We start from the raw sequence: 15,418 nt of genomic DNA on the forward strand, positions 1-15,418 counted from the left end.
TTCCAATATTACATAGGATTGACTCAAAACAAACATGAAAGGATTTCCCAAGTGTCATACGTGAATCCTAGAGGAATCAGAGTGGAAACAACACTAGGTAATCCATAGGCAAATGATATTTCCCAAATGCATCATGTGATCACAGGTGATCATATGTTTGGAATATGCAAGGGTCACATTCAACTAACTCACAAGTAGAAAAAATAAGATGAAAGACCCAATCAAAACCCTGCTCTCAAATTGCCACATTCGCAGTGCATTGTGATATAAAGGATCATGTTGACTTTGAGGAGGGAACAACAAAATTGCTTGGAAAATATACCTATAAGAACCAATTTTTGAAATTCTAAAAATAAAAAGAAATTGAAAGAAAAAGTAAATCCATAAAGAAAAAGTAACCTTTTGCCAAAGAGATTAGTAGGACTAGATACTAATAGACCAAGATATGACATGAGGAAAGATGCATCATGCAAGGATCTATTAGTAGCATCAGGAGCTACAATGAATGTTGGAAAACATGACTTTTGAGGACAACTCTTTGATGATAGGGAATCTTGTCGGAGGGTTCAAAAAGTGACCTATTTAAGAGAACCATGGGTTGTGACTATATACAAACTAACTTGAAAGATAAAATGGGATATGCATGAGGAGACTAGACAAGAAAGGATTTTCAACAGAACAACCAAGGTATTTACAAGGATCATTATACAAAAGTTTAGTGTGACAGGACATGTAGCACAAGAGGTTGGTGGTTTTATTTATAATGTAAAATACTTAGGATGAGGAGATAGTGGAAGGAGATATCATACATTGGATGATAGGGTGGGGGGGGGGGGGGGAGGGGGTGGGGGTGTGGTATGATACATAGATATGATACATGGAAAGAAGACAAGGATATGAGTTATAGATATGACACAAGGATAGGAGAAAAGCTTCGTTAGGATACAAAGCTATAATACAAGGGATATGTTTTAATGGGAGATAGTGGTGGTATAATACAGTGCACTGACGTAAATTGCCAAGCTCAGGGATTGGGATAGTGATAGTGACAATGTGGTGATGTGATTTTGGGACACCCTGAAAAAAATGGAGAGATAGATGACTAGATGTGGTGAGAGATGTGAAGGGAGATGAGGGAAATGAAGTGCAGTAATCCCATAAAGCTAGGTTGATTTGTAGGCCAATCACAACTAGAGTCATTGAAAACTTTTTTGAGGATTTTGAGTAGGGTTTTGTTAGTTTCCTCAGTCTAACTATTACCTTGTGGAAAGTATGGGCTATAAAAATGGCGATGAATGTAGAGGGAGGTTCACAACTCTTCCATATTAAGGTTTTCAAAGTTATCTTTGTGGTTTGTAAACATAGTAGCAGGGATACCAAAGTGACATATAACATGATAGAGGATGAATTTAGAAACTTGAACTCCTGTGATAGTGACAAGTGGAACTACCTCAACCCACTTGGTGAAATAATATGTTCTAGTGATGATCCATTTGTGGCCTTCTAAAGATACGGGTGCAATAACACTAATGAGGTCAAATCCCCAGCATGCAAATGGCCATGGTGGTGCAATAAGTTGGAGATCCTGAGCCAGAGCTCATATTAAATTTGCATATTGTTGACAAGGTAGAGACCTTTTGAAAAATTCACAAGAATCATGTTCAATAGTAAGCTAATAGTATCCAACTTTAAGTATTTTCCTATCTAGGACTATACCACTTATGTGAGCACTACAAAGTCCAGTGTGTACCTCTTTGAGAGCTATTGCAGCCTTGTTTTGTTTTAAAATATGAGAGAAAGTATCATGATAACCTCGATGATATACGGTGTTGGATAGGATAATGTAGCAAGATGCATTATGAATGAGGTTTTGGCATTGGATTCATGTGAGATGAGGGGATATGATACCATTTTTTAGATAAGCATGAATTGTGTGGTACCACAGGGATTGGGGACCAACCAAGACACATACCCGCATTGATATGTCCTTCTTGTATGTAGGCTCATGTAGTTTCTTGACTTAGAACTCATACTATGTAGCTTCTTGAGGAACTTCCAAGAGAGAACCGATAGTGGTCATGGCATCTACAACCTTGTTTTGCAACCTTGGTACTTGGGTGAATTAGATCAGGGTGAAATGTTGCTTCAATTGACCAATCAATTCTTTGTAAGTTTGGAGTTTGTCATCCTTTGTTTGGTATTCATCAAGAACATGTTTGATAATTATTTATGAGTCTCCAAAGACTTCTAGCTCTTCTATGTTTCATTTGACTACACTTTTGAGGCATGTGATTAGAGCCTCATACTCTAATATGTTGTTTATGCACTGGAACCATAGTTTGAAAGATTTTGGAATGTAGTCACCTAGAGGGGTGAGAAACAAAATTTTTTCTCCAGACCCATGGCAAGTATAGGATCCATCAAAGTATAGCTTCCATGATGGTTTTTCTTCTATCATGCAAAGATGTTCATCTGGGAACTCCATAACTAGAGGGTAAGCATCAACCAATGGTGCATCAGCCAAGTGATTTGCTATGTCATGTCCATTGATTTCCTCTCTATCAATATATTGGATTTCAAATTTGCTAAGGAGTATGACCCATTTTTCCAAGTGGCCTATGAGTGATGTGTGGGATAACATTTATCTTAAAGGATCAATTTTGGAGATGAATTTAATAGTATGACTCAATATGTAATGGCAGAGCTGATGGGTGGAAAAAACCATAGCTAAGCAATATTTTTCCATAGGAGTGTAATTAAGTTCATAGCCAACTAGAGTGCAACTAATGTAGTAGATTGCTCTTTCTTTCCCTTTATCATCAAGTTGTGCTAGAAGTGCACCTAATGTTGTTGGAGTAGATGTTGTTGTGTACAGTACCAATGGTCTCCTAGCAACTAGAAGAATCAAAATAGGAAGGTTGACCAAGCATTTCTTGATCTAGTTGAAGTTGTGCTAACATATAAGATCCCATCTAAAACTCTAATCTTTCTTGAGAAAATGTGTAAACGGTTGGCATTTATCTGCTAGTTGTGAGATGAACCATCTTATCAATTTCAACTTTCCTTGGAGAGAATGAAGTTATCACAGTATTTTGGGAGGAGGCATATCCATGATGGCTTTGACCTTTTTGGGGTCAATTTTAATGCCAAATCTTGATACAATAAAGCCTAGGAGATTGCTAGATGTGATGCCAAAAATACATTTCATGGGATTAAGCATTGGTACTTTGCTAATTGATCAAACACTTCTTCAAGGTGAGATAGGTGATCTAGAACATGAATAGATTTGACCAAGATTTCATCTACATAATCTTCAAGTGTTTTATGGATGAGGTCATGGGAGATGATCACCATAGGTTGTTGGTAGGTTGCACCTACATTCTTTAATCTAAATGGCATCATGTTGTAGCAAAAGGTCCACGAAGGGGTTGTGAATATTTTTTTATGTTGATCCTCTTTTTCTATTTGTATTTGATTATACCTAGAGAATTCATCCATGAGGGATAATAGCTCATGGCCTATTGTGAGATCCATAATCATGTCAATATTTGGTAAAGGGAAGTCATCTTTTGGATTACTGAGGTCCTTGAAATCTATGCAAATTCTGATATCACTAGTGGACTTAGTGACGAGTACCATGTTAAAGATCCAGTTTGAATAATAAATTGGGTGGATGATCTTTGTGTCTAGCATATTTTCCAACTCTTATTTGACTAGTAGAGTGATCTTGGGATGCATATTTCGTAGTTTTTTCTTGACTAGTTTGACCTTTGGATCTACTATCAAATGGTTTACCACTAATTTAGGATCTATTCTTGGCATGTCCTAGTAAGACCATGCAAATTGACCGATATTTTCCTCAAGTACTTCAATGAGAAGATTTTCTTGATCTAATGGTAAGGATGTTGCAATGTATGTGATCATGGGTATCTTTGTTATAATGATGTTAACTAGCTTGGTGTACTCAATTAGGATTGATGATACAACAAGCCTATGATCTTGTGGGGGAAGGATGAAATCTCCATCTTTAGGTGACGCAAAGATGTTTTCATCATCAGATACATTCTTTATTTTTATTTTATTTTTTGAATGATTTGATGGTACTTTAGAAGAGTTTTCACTAGGGGATATTTTTCTTTTTCTTTTTTTCTTTATTAAGATCATTTTTGCCACTGGAGATCTCATCCTCCCCAAAGTAACCCTTTGGGCCCAATTTTTAGGTACAAGTTGATGGCAGTGATGAATATCTGTGTGGTATTTTAGCTCTGATGAATTTGAGGAGTGCATGCTCTATCAAAAACTCGTCAACATGGATACACTAGTATATTTGACCCCATTTTTAGACCAAAAATTTTGACCATCTATTAAAGTGGGGTCAAATTGGTCAAAATAGGCAAGGAAAAATATCTTTTTTTTAAATCCATGCCCGTGTTGGTCGAAGTGTTGGTTGCAATTTTGACCAACACGAGCTTCATTATGTTAAAATGAAAAAAGTTCTATTTTGTGTGCCCTAATTCATTGTTAATGTGTGGAGGGGTTTGGCTAATGACCAAGGGCAGAAGAACGAGACAAAACTAGGTCATTTTTGTGGAGGAGAGGGGCAAAGAAGTCCACTTTTGAAATGTGGCAGATCATTTATGTCGACACCACCAGCATTGTCATGCTCATCCGCTGCTCTACCTACTTTCTATTGCACACACAAAACTCAGGTTCTTTCATCAAATTAGAGTACCATATATGATATTTTACATCTTAGAAAAAAGTATGTTTCTAGGTTTTCATAGTGATTTTTTAAAATTTCATCTCAAGTCACAAACGTAGATGAGGGATTGGGTGGTAGTCAACATTGAAGGCATTGAGAGATAGGTGTTAATTAGGGCTGAGTTATGGTGGCACTCTATATACACCTCTGTTGCTTCACTACAGTGGCTTGGGAAGTCCTCACATAGGAAAAATTTTGCACTTGCATCCCATCCAAATGGTGTTGGGGTATTTCTCTCCTAGTGATGGGACATTAGGGACATATTGTTACTAAGGTGTAATTTAGACTACAAAAGCCATTAACAACATTTGCAATATCAGAAATAGATGTTCTTGCATAGAATTTCCAAAGATCAAATGATAATCTAGGTATGATTTATGTGTGACTGATTGATTTTCCACTTTGCTACACTCGAAAAATCTTTTTTTTAAAACAAACTATCGAGTCCTACATTTTTTAAACCCTAACATAGTAACAAAATGACAACTTTATATTTTGATTACAAAGACACTTGAATTTTCTCTGAAACCCTATCATGACTAAGGCACACATTATATTAGTTTTGATAAATTTCCCCTAAACTTTGTTTATACTATCCAAAAAATATCAACCAGCTTGGCATAGATGTATTGATTATTAAATGAAGACAGATCTAGTTCATTATCATGATTTTGAGTTATTGTTTAGTGCTTGTTTCTTCTACAATGCACACGGACACATTCATTTTGATTCATATGTTGAATATATTATTAGAGTCTTTGATTTTTTATTATGACTACTTGGTGGACCTGAAAATGGTGTGGTTGATCTCTCTATGTCATCTATTTCTGATGGTTTGACTTTGTCTTCGCATAATTTTGTATTTCCATAAATATTTTGAAAGTTGAGATTATTGATTTTGATTTCATTGGGTTTTGTTTGAACCCTTTTGTAATTTGAAATCTTGATTGTTGCAAGAGGTGAAGCAAATTTCATTAGATCCTTCCATTAAAGCAGATAAAGCATCACCTCAAGAGATTCTATGAAACAGGTTAAAGCTAAAAAGCATGCCTAAATATGGTCACGCCGAATGCATGTATATTGTAAGCTTGTTTAAAAATTGACAATTCATAACTCATTAAAAACCTTTAGCAACATTCTTTGAACATTCAAACTTTTTCAAAAGAAAATTAGCTACCATGTGGACCATTCATGATCATGGGATATGGTTGTTCTACACTAAAATGACTTGGAATTTACTAAGTTGACATGAAGGAAATATACAAATATTTTAGTTATATGGTCTATTTCTAGACCAAAATTTTTGATGCACAACTACCTCTTGGATTCATGTTCCATCTGACTGATGAAAAGCTCATAACACATTATCTCATTAGAAAGGTTTTAGACAACAATTTCACTGGAAGGGCCATTGCTGAAGTGGACCTCAATAAGTGTGAGCCTTAGGGAGGTTTCAATTCCCTGCTTTATTATTCACTATGAGTATAATCCCACACACCCATTTGATCTCAAATGATGATATGTACTAAATGTTGAGTGTTTATGCTAAGTGCTCCAAAACCATCCATTTCATGCCTTCATATGTACACAATGTCTTTCTAGTTTCTTTCTACTTGCACGCCCATTTCATTTCATATGATCATCTAAAAATTGTGTCACTCTAAGCTCTCAATTATTTCCTCTTGATTGATCATCTCATAACTATTGAATGAGAGCTTTGGGATAAGCTATAGGCATCCATCAAAGCATAAAGGATTTTTTCAGATGGTGTAAATGAAGTAGTAGTATTTGCCTTGGGAGATTTGCTTACAAAATGGAAGTATAGATAAGTCATGTGAACTATTTGACAAGATGCCTGAAAGTAATGTGGTCATCAAAAGCCATGGTTGTTAGATATGCACAAAATAGATATATTGAGAGAATATATTTGTTTAAGTCACAATTTCCCTGGTAGACATGCATGCAAAATATGGAATCATAGGTAAGGCATTTGAACTATTTTATTAACTGCCTCCATGAAATGTTATCTAATGGAAAGCCAATATTGAAGGATATGCATATTGTCCTAGTAAGAACCAGCAGCAATATCACATTCAAAAATCCAAGAAAATCCATAATGCATACTAGTTCTATTTTACTTTTAGGTGTACAAAATTGAAGAATCCTTATATAAAAGGAAAACTATTTTAGAAATAGGAATTGTCAGGTTGTGTCTAAGAGTAGATTAAATCAACATGTTTTTATATGCAGTCCAACAATCTTAGTTTCCATTGTAGACATCGAAAAAAAATAATGAAAAATGTTGGTAGAATAGGTGAAAACAAGAGACCTTTCAGATGAAATGTCCCATTGTAGTTGGCATACTTGTTGAGTTAATATCCATATCTTATGCTACTTCTTTGCTTTTCATTCATACAAATCAATAGAATTGACTAATGTTAGTCCTTAACTTATGAAAAATTCACAAGCAAGAGAGTTAAAAAAATTCCTTACTTTGGGATGGTTGGTTGTGTTTCACTTCCACCACACCTTTCATCTCCACTACCCTTCTTTTGTCTTCTTGATCTTCATTTCAACACCAAAGCTCATTACATAGAGTTGTCTAGTTCATCAGATTTTACAATGAAAGATTAAAAAAATGAAAAAAAATTCTAAATTACTCTATTTTTTGACCCATTTGGATGATCACCATCATCATTATCATCATTATTATCATCATGTCTCCCATTGGTAGAATCACCATTAGCATGACGTTTCCTATCGATTTATCATTGTCTTCCTTGCTTCCTTTGCTCCATATCTGTCAGCTTTGTATGGTATATTACAATGAAATCCAAGGACGTGTCCCTAGCCTGAAACCCCTCATTCTTAGCACAAAGACAACTTTGGGACATGATATGGTGTTTCAAGTTTCTCCACCAATGATCATTGTCCGCCCACTTGCCACCAAAATGTGGGAATGTCCTAGCATTCCCAAAATGGAAAGGGAAATCTTATAAGTTCATCCACCATTCAAGAAACTAATGGGCATTCCCTGGTGGACGATGACTTTTAGAGTGTGTTTTGAAAGGAGCTTGCCATAGATAAGATATAATCACACTGGAAAAAATGATAGATCATTGGTAGAAAAGTTCAAATTTAATCCCTAAGTATTGCACTACTTTTACAAGAGTAGTAAAATTTCATTCCTTTTCTAGAAGCACAATAACATGAATCCTCAAAACCTTAAAGCAATAATGGCTAAGACTGAAAATGAATAACAAATACTGATCGAGAAGTACTATATAAGTGCAATAAAATGCTCATGATCAACAAATGCATCCCAAGAATAGATATGCATGCAATAAAATATTCATGCTTAAAAAATGATAATACCCATACCTTAGGTCCTGACTATGTTGTAATATTAATCTAGAAATATGCTCTTTGAGAGGGCTGCCATTTCTCTTACGTCAAACATTTTTCCCCTATAAAAATTCCTTAAGTAAAGCTATAATTCTTGATTAGCAAATTATGCTTTTATTTATTTGGAGGTTGAAATTAGATGTTCAATGACAATGAGTATTATTAGGTATGATTGGAAACAAATTCCTAGATATGAATGAAAGCTAAAAGAGTGACATAGGATTTATTTGTTTCTATGACTGAGAAGTATTTGCTATCTTATACAATTTTGGAAAGCATACATAGTGCATTACGTAAGAATTTTTGGCCTCATTCAAAATATGAGATTTACTCCCCATGAGACTATGGTGCATGATTGCTTCTGCTTGCACTAGAAACTTTGTGGTGATTTAAATTAAATTCTGTGAATGGGGCATGTGTATTTCCAATTAGTTATAGGATTATCTTGAGAAGTGCTAAGAGATTGTCTTTAACTCTATAAACTCCTCAATAGAATGAGGTGCTTAAGAGAAGAAGAAAGATTATTATAGAGTTGGCTTAATGCATAAGACACTTCCGAACTTCAAGGATCAAGTCATCAAAGAAAGATGGTTTCAACAAGAAGGTTTTATGATGGTTATCAAATCAACAAGATTTGGAGCTATTATGATTTATGTTCTGAGGGTCTTTCTATTTTGATTTATATGCTTAACAAAACAATAGTTAAAATGACATTTTTGTGGCTCCAGACATTAAATTTTTGGCATGTTGATTATTTGGGCTCAATTAAAATTAGCTTTTGAATATTGACCTTGATTATGCACCCTATGTTTAACTTTATTCTTTATAGACAGCTTCTAGAAATGAAGGTTCTCAACATATTGAAATTGTGCTTCAAAACTTTCAAACTGGCACAAAGTTTCAGCTTAAACATAAAAAATTGCAATGGATTTGAAAATTCAGTAGCTGAGCATCCAGAAATGCAGGATTGAACAAGGATTGTTTTAAAATACATATGTATTTTTTATGGTCAAATCTGGCCTGTGCTCTACTCTTTCTATACACCTATTCTATGATATCCTCATGCTTTTTCCTACAAAAATCACAGTTGTCCTTGGCTTGTGAAAATTGTTGGTCCTAACAACATTTCTAAAATAAATATCAGGTTAGCCACTTGTTGTTTCAAGGATGGTCCTAGCAGCTTGTTTTTTGCATTCAATAGGCAATTAGGTTTTGATAATCTTCACATATCATTTATTCTTCTTGTATTGGTGATTGATTTAGCCTTGTGTAGGGCTTGCTCAATCTCATTTAGCATACCCTCACCTAGGGCATCCTCACTCTGATACTGAATGTTGAAAGATTACATGGTGGTTGTTACCTTATAGGCTTTTAGAAATAATCAATGCTATGCTATTGTATTATCAACATAAGCAATACATGCCTATGTATACAAAGTATGTCTAAAATTATACTATTTATAACTTGTCATTATGTACAATCAAGAGAAATATACCTTCACTAATTCTATCAAGAGCCATCCATGGACTTTAAAGATTACATACATAATCCCCATTCACCAATAAATACAAGGTTGGAATTATTGTGATACAATGACAATATTATTCTACCATAGGGTGTGGACAAGCCATAATTCAATTGGGAATGGTAGTAATAAGGATGGCAAAAGAACACTATCATGCTGGAATATAATTTTGAGTGTTATGAGCTTTGCATTTCCAATAGGCCTTTACTTGAAATTACACCATTGTTAATTTTTTGTACTATAGAGGGTAATGTGTTACATTCTACAAATTACTTGGATTTGAAATCAAAGGCCCATTGACCATATCAATTGTTTCTTGCATTGCTCATTGGGTCATGATTTACCACAGTCAAACCCCACATTTGGTCGGTGTAGATATGAGCTAACTAAATCATACTCAGCAGTCTTTATTGCAGACTTAAATAATAGAACCTAATGCCTCAATAGGATTAGAGTTATGTATAACCTTAGTTTACCATGCAATCAGTTATGGGTAATATGATTAACCACCTTAATAATAATAATAGTTAATATCTCAGTTAAATTTTAAATACGTGCATCTTTTAAATATGTTTGGATACATGCTTTTATTTGTCTTTATAATGCTTATTATGTTGTTAATGAGTTAGTATGGATGAAAATATCACAATACCTTTTTTTGTTTGATTTGGAGTTTTAGTTCTTCATTACAAAGCCACTTCCTTCTGATCCATCAAGCTTGCCTAAGTACCCCCCAAGCAAAGAGTTTGATGCAAAAATTCATGCTGAAAAAGCCAGATGGTATGAGAAAATAGTTGTGATTTGTTCTTGGTTACATCATTTTTGTGCAAATGCTCAAAAATGTTTAAAATTTTTGGTAGACTGTGGAGACCATAAGGAAACTTCTTTGTAACTTACTATATGTTTGTTTCCAATTTAAACCTATATGCAGCATAATATGATCTATGAAGCAACATCATTTTTGTTGGATGTTTTGAAGCCTAATTTTTCAGAACATGCACATCTTCAAACTAAGGCAAGTTTTTAATATGATCACGAATCAACTAGCTTTTAAAACTAGTTTAAAAGTACACTAATGTGCAAAGTCTGGAAAGAGTGAAAATGTAACTATTTATAAATTGTTGATTGTAGAAATTAATATGGTTTTGTCTTTTCTAATTGTATTTTCCTTGCAAGTTCTTGAGATTAATTTGGTCACTTTCCCTAATGTTGTTGATGCTATCTTGGCGAATGGAATTTTTAGTCACTATGATCGTCCTCGTATAGCACAGTTGTGTGAGAAAGCTAGTTTATATATGTGCACACTTCAAGTAGGTGATTAATTGGGGGTACATTAATTGAGCTTTAATATAGATTGAATATTTTGTATGAAATATTGTCTATATGAATTTTTGTGGAAATCTTTTTTAGGTTTACTCCATTTTTCCTTATGTCAAATGGTTTCTCAGGAGAGGAGGAGGAGGAGTATGTTAAAATTTCTTAAGAGAATTATTTGCTTGAGAAAATTTAATTTTTGCACAATGGTGTCTTCTATTTTCATGTAATTATGAATTTTATTACCAACATGTGAATACTATTCTATTGATGTAGAGAGAGTGCTAATGAATATAGTGATGATGACGATATCAGCTAGAAGGTTCGAAGGGCAGTAGCTAAGTGTTTGTCTATTGTGATAACATCTCATCTAGTAATGCTATTAAAGTTGTATGAGGAGGTATGTGCTTTGAACCTTTCTCAATTGTTGCTAGGAGATATTTATCATTTTCATAAAATTTGACTCTATTTGTCCTATACATTTGCCATTTTTTTGACCTTTGTGTGCCCAATAATTTGGCTTAGTGTCTCTTCAGAGTTTATGGTTTACCTCCAAAGAGTGACAAGAATGGCCCTTTGTCTTTGTTAGAGTCAAGAGGATACATAAATTCCATTCTCTTTTCATAACACTAACCTACTAATGTTATGCACAAATAGGAATAAATTGAGTTTGAAATGATATATATCAGTTGTTATCTCATTTCAAATTGTGGTTAGCTTTATGAATTCTTTTATAAGATGTTATATGAAATGAATGCTAGATAAAACCTACCAAGGAAACATAACTTGCTTCTTCCCACAATGAATTTTGCTCAAGGTTTTGGCATTGTGAAGTGTAGCCCAGTTCTTTATGTGCCAATGGAAATACTAAGAATGCTAAGAGATGGCATGGTTACTCTCGTTGATGTTATTTCTCTGTTGATAAATATATCTATTGCATTTTCCTTGGTTTGTTAAATGGGAAGTAATCTAAGGGGAGAACACTTTGTTATTTTTCCCAGTAAGTTTTTTTTATAAATATAAAATGATAGTGTTATTTAGGCTTGCACAATACACCAAATTTTTCTTTGCTTCAATTATTTTACACAACAATTTTGTGATATCCCTGCGAATATGGTAACAGTATTGAGATGAATCTTTTTCATTCATTAATTTCTCAAAGACATTAATAGTATCATTTGGCATGTGAATGAGTTCTAAGGTTGCATGGAATCTATTTTGCAGGCTTGCCCAAGGCTGATAGAGAGGTTTAAAGAGAGAGAAGAAAATGTTAAAGTATTAACATTTTTCTTTCATTTTTGTTCAGGTGAATGATACCATTATTTTTCACTTTATGATTTTAACCTCTTGTTAATATTGTTGCAGATGGATGTTTTCAATGCCTTCATTGAGTTTCTATGCTAGACTGGAAACATGACCAAAGGATTAGGGGATGTTCGACATTCAAGGCAAGTAGTTAATGAAATATGTAACCAGGATGTTTTGTAATGCTGCAAATTTTTTTGAGATGGTATCCTATTAAAGGTTTCTTGGCTATCTTATGCATGGTAGTTTGACTTCCAACTATGTTATTTTAAAGATAGATGTACTATTTACTGAGAAATGTTTGTTGATGCTATCTCTAATTTTATGTTGTTATTTATCGAGGCCTTTGTAAGTTGTGGAGAACATTAGATGAAATGACCAAGAATTAATCACATTATTAATCTTTGTATAATCTTGATAAAGCTCATACGTTGGTTACCTTTTCGAAAGCTCTAACAATAAATAATGACATCAACTCACTGGGATTTTGTACCTTAGAATAAGAATATCTCTCTGAATGTGAAGCTTATTTTGTCCCGGTGACTAGTGGGTTAGGTATAATTTTTACATAGTACCACTTAAATCTTAAAGCACTACTCATTTAGTTTGTACTTCTCTTTTTTATTTTTTATGCTTATTGGATATTTCCTTATTCAAATGCTACCAATTACTATTAATTTCCAGAGTAGCCTTATAGAGATGAGCTATGCTGAGAGATCAGCTCTACAATGTGGATAGACACCTTTTAAATGCCAACGTCTTGTATCTACATATAATGCCTTCAAAGATGTCTATCTATTTATTTTCAGCCTTCTACTTGGTAATTATCATAGTTACCTAAGATGGGAGACACTGGGTATAGAAAATGGGTATGGAATGGTTCAAAAAATTGAAAATACTATTTTTTGATTTAGAATAAAGAACACATAACATATGAATATACCAATTATTTTGAGAAATTACTCTTGATTTGAATGTGAAAGTTTATTCTCTCCCATTTTATCATTATAAAAGAGGGGTTATGTTGGGCACTATCTAAAATGTGAGGCAAGCTGAACCTTAAAAGCATGCACTTATTGATATGATAAGTTGGAGAAATGCACATGGGTGTGATAGACCTCCTTGGTGCTTTGAGTGCCATCACAATTTATCATGTTGGTCAAAATTTGCCCTAAAAAAATATTTGCCCAAATACTTCAATCTGTGCAGCTTCATACTCTAGAACAAGTATCAAATAGGGATTGTCTCACTCTCCCCATATTCTATATCTCCTAAATGATTTCCTTTGAGCATGAACAGTTTTCTTGGAAAATTGAGCAACTTTCTTTCTTAGTTTCAAGGGTGTGAGCTCTTTCCTTGCCTCTTCATCTATGGACTGCAGAACTTTGAGCTCAAGCAACTTATATCAGTTTTACCTTTAGATATTCTATGTGTTGCTGCCATGATAGAAACCTTCTCTCCAAATGAAGAATTTCCAAATCCATAGCCCACAACAAAGATGAAGACTGTCAGTGAAATCAATCACTATGATTTCTAAATCTAATTGTATAACTTTTTTTCATCAACATTTTGGATCACACATTATGATCCATCATCAAGGTTTTTGTTTGTTAGAATTTTTGTGGATGTTCCTCAGATGATACCATTGGTTCAAATTCATTTGGCAAGGAATCAGAGGACTATTATCCAAGAATCAGCTCTTTATGGCTTTAATGTAGGACGAAAGCTTACCAACCTCAATGGCTTGTAAATTGTAGCATGTTGGTTGTTATGATTCAATTCCTCCATTAGTGTTCTATGACTCCTACCTCACTCAATTTTAAGAGGAGATATTGTATTGAGTTGAATGAATGTGGCATTCATCCATCTGGTTTATACTGCCCCAGTTGACTGGCATGAAATATAAGCTTTTAGTTTGTATCCTATAGATGATAATGGCAAGTTCACTGAAGAAATTGGACAACTTGCTGGTTTGGATCTCTTGGGTGATGGAAATGTGGCAGTTTTCAAGAGCTTAGATGAACACTCATGTCTTAGATGAATGTTCATACAAGATAAGACATGAGTGTTCATCTAAGCTCTTGACAATTGCCACATTTCCATCACCAAAGACATCCAAACCAGCAAGCTGCCCAATTTCTTCAGTGAACTTGCCATTATCATCTATAGGATACAAACTAAAAGCTTATATTTCATGCCAGTCAAAAAAAATTGCACGCAAGAGTTGGTTGAAATTTAGACCAACAGCTGTCAGTTTTTTGACAAGTGTTGGTCTAAATTTTGACCAACAGCTAGCAATTTTTTACCATCATTGGTCGACCAATGATGGTCAAAAACTGCCAGGTGTTGGTCAAAAATTAGACCAACATCTGGGTGGAAATTGCACCATGGCAACACACAGTTTTCAACCAACCCATTGGTCAAAATTTTGACCAAATTTTGACCAACTAGATTTTCATCAAAAATTTGATCGAAATAATTATGACCAATGTGTTGGTCAAATTTGGTCAAAATTTGGTTGAAAACTGGGTCAAAATTTTGACCAATAATGGTCAAAAAATGACTTCAAATGTACTAGTGATAACACTTGGTTGACCCCAATAAATGAGTTCAGGATGAGTTAGAGGAAGTTCTATGAGGTTGATAGATAGTTCATAGAGTATAGAGGCTCCCAAGATGAGTTTGTAAAGGAAAATATCATTGTAGGATTTCTTTTCAACTTCTACGAGGTTTCTCTGGATGTTTAAAAAGGCATGATTATCCTTAGTGGGGCCCCCAATTATGGAGATTCCATAGCCTAGAAATTTCTTCTTCTCCTCTGTGTATGCTTCTACTAGCTGCCTGATGCTTAACTCTTCATGTCCTAGGCCACCTCCTTGATAATCCCACTATTAGGTGGTAAGTAGGTGTGAGTGTAGATATTTCTATTTGAAGTAGTCAAGGATTTTTTTACTTTTTGGAGGTAGATCTTTGTATAACCATGTACTGCTGTCAGGTGTTGTTTCTTCTCCATTAAGGATCTCGATGACAAAAAATGTAGATGGCCCTAGTTGTTTGAGCTAAGGATTTGTGTCTGCCTTTGGCCCCTGATAGGTCAGGCACCCCTG

The sequence above is a fragment of the Cupressus sempervirens genome, chromosome 2 (assembly GCF_028749045.1).
Source record: "Cupressus sempervirens isolate cs-2001-9-10 chromosome 2, ASM2874904v1, whole genome shotgun sequence".
Classification (NCBI taxonomy): domain Eukaryota; kingdom Viridiplantae; phylum Streptophyta; class Pinopsida; order Cupressales; family Cupressaceae; genus Cupressus; species Cupressus sempervirens.